The sequence below is a fragment of the Piliocolobus tephrosceles genome, chromosome 5 (assembly GCF_002776525.5).
Source record: "Piliocolobus tephrosceles isolate RC106 chromosome 5, ASM277652v3, whole genome shotgun sequence".
Classification (NCBI taxonomy): Eukaryota; Metazoa; Chordata; class Mammalia; order Primates; family Cercopithecidae; genus Piliocolobus; species Piliocolobus tephrosceles.
In genome coordinates, this window is record NC_045438.1 from 141,112,064 (window position 1) to 141,114,871 (window position 2,808).

Below are 2,808 nucleotides of genomic sequence, written 5' to 3' on the forward strand. Positions count from 1 at the left end.
TTTACAACCAGTTTATCAAATTCTTGGAAAAACACTTTTGGAATTTATGTTGAAATTACACTGAATCAATAGATCAGTTTGGGAAGAAATGATATGGTTGAGATATTAAGTCTTCTTATCTGTAAACATGATATGTTTTTCCACTTATTTAAGTTTTCAGTTTCTATTTTGAAAATAAGCTATTTTGTCATTCTACCTCTTCTGATATTTTTAGAAAGTTTGTAATTTTTATCTATTTGTTATCTTCATCATTATGTTATTATTTAAGAGCTTGGTTATTGTGTTTCTTTAGACAATCTCTTTGTTTCCTTAGTTTGAACAATTAACAATGCAAGATTGCATATTCTTCCTCCCCGCCTCTCTTCCCTCTCACCCACAGCCAATTGTAATCAGTAATTTTACAGCTCTCAAGGTTTACTTTGGTGTAGTTAATTAAGCTCATGCATATAACACTGCTTCATTCTTAGTTGTAGTAGATTAAAAATGTTGCCCCCAAGTTTGTGTCCATCCAGAACCTCAAAATGTGACTTTATTTGAAAATAGGGTCTTGGCTGATGTAATTAGTTAAGATGAGGTCATACTGGATTAGGGCGAGGCTTAAATTCAATGACTGGTGTCTTTATAAGAAGAGAAAGCATACAGAGACATAGAGAAAAGAAGGCCACATAACAACAGAGACAGAGATAGGAATTATGCAGCTACAACCCAAGGTACACTAGAGGTTTCCAGGAGCCACCAGAAGCTAGGAAGAGGCAAGGAAATATTCTTCCCTAGAGCCTTCAGAGAGGGTGACCGCAGACACTTTGATTTCAGACTCCTAGACAACAGAACTGAGAGCAAATTTTTATTGTTTTAAACCACCCAGTTTGTGACATGTTATGGCAGTGCTAGAAAACTTGCTGATTTTCTCTCAGTACACACTTATTCAGATTTCTGATGCACATCAGGTTGCCTTTAATTCCCCGTTACATCAAATTGGTACAATTAATATCTTATTTCTTATTGAACTCAGCTGGAATTTCACTGAAACACATTCCTAGGAATGGGATTTCTACTACTAAACGGCTATACAAAAATAAACATGTATTTAATGTCAATGCTGCAAAATCTAAAACCTAGACTTCAAGATCCTTCCTTTATGAAAGGAAATGTAGAAATTAATATATGTATATTTTTATCATGGTAAACAGAAGCAGAGGCCATCTAACTCACACTGGTCTGAGAAAAAATCCTGGGGGACGGTGACCTTGAGGTAAACCTATAATGAATAAACTTGAGTTGAAGAAGAAAGGAGGATATTTCGAGCATAGGAAGCTTTTTAAGTTTACTGTACTCCTTACTACTAATGAAGATTTCTTTGCTATTCATGACCTAGAACTATTTTCAGCAAAGTCATAATCTTTTGCAGAACTGCCGTTTTCAGATTTTTGAAGCAACATGGGAAATCTGTTTTATAGAATCTTATAACAACTGTTTAATATGAAGATTAGCATTTTTTAGGGCCTCTGTCAAGAAAAAAATTCAGTAGACAATATATGAATAGCACTTCAATAGAGTTTATTTTGACAAATTTCCGAAGGAGTCCTCGTTAGTATAGTGGTGAGTATCCCCGCCTGTCACGCGGGAGACCGGGGTTCGATTCCCCGACGGGGAGGCAAATAGATGCTTTTTTAGTTCCAACCTAAACAATACCAATGTTAGAAAGCGAGTCAGGCCTTAAGAAGGCCAATCTTAGAAAGCATGTCTTTCTGGTTTTGTTTTATTTGTTTGTTTGTTTGTTTATTTATTTATTTATTTATTTATTCATTCATTCATTTATTTATTTAGAGGGAGTTTCACTCTTGTTGCCCAGGCCGGAGTACAATGGCGCGATCTCAACTCACTGCAACCTCCCTCTCCCGGGTTCAAGCGATTCTCTGCCTCAGGCTCCCGAGTAGCTGGGATTACAGCCATGCGCCACCCAGCTAATTTTATATTTTTAGTAGAGATGGGATTTCTCCATGTTGGCCAGACTGGCCTCAAACTCCCAACCTCAGGTGATCCACCCACCTCGGCCTCCTAAAGTGCTGGGATTACAGGCGTGAGCCACCGCGCCTGGCCCTGGTTTTGTCATTTTAAGTCGGATTCCTGCGTATTGGTTTATCAGTGGGTTCACGCAGCAAGCCATCATCTGATGGAAGTCCACTGCCACCTTCTCTCTGGGAAGAGAGGTCACCGAACGCGCCAGTATTCAAAGTGTGTTCAGCTGGCTCTAGAAACACGCCAGGATCTCTAATTGGGAATTCTCATTCCTCGACTGGTTGTTGGGAACAAGAAATGCGTTTTTCTTTGCCTTAGTGTGTTCCAAGCATGCTAGCTGGTGAGAGTCGTTTGAGGCCGGCCTGCCACAGGAGTGACTTTGAGGCAGAAAGGGCCGAACTACTGGGGTGGGTGGTGAAATTTACATTTAGGCTGCATCACTTGCAAATTGGGCGATGTCTTGGGTTATTTTGTCCTCTCCTTCCATCTGTGAATTTAATAATTTGTATCTTAGGATTCTTGGGGAAATTAATAAGTAAATGATAAATGGAAAACTGATTAATAATCTATACAGGAAAGGACGGGAGTGGTGGCTCACGCCTGTGAATCCCAGCACTTTGGAAGGCGGAGGCAGACAGATCACGAGGTCAGGAGTTGGAAACCAGCCTGAGGAAGTGGTGAAATCCCGTCTCTACTAAAAATACAAAAATTAGCCAGGCAGGGTGTCCTGTGCCTGTAATCATAGCTACTCGGGAGGCTGAGGCAGGAGTATGGCTTGAATCTGGGAGG

The 2,808-nt window shown here is 39.9% G+C and overlaps 1 non-coding gene across 1 annotated transcript; it reads left to right on the plus strand.

Annotated features, from left to right (window-relative positions):
* Positions 1–1,582: 1,582 nt before the first annotated feature.
* Positions 1,583–1,654, plus strand: TRNAD-GUC. The gene has a single exon. It is a non-coding gene; the product is annotated as a tRNA-Asp (tRNA).
* The last annotated feature ends 1,154 nt before the right edge of the window (positions 1,655–2,808 follow it).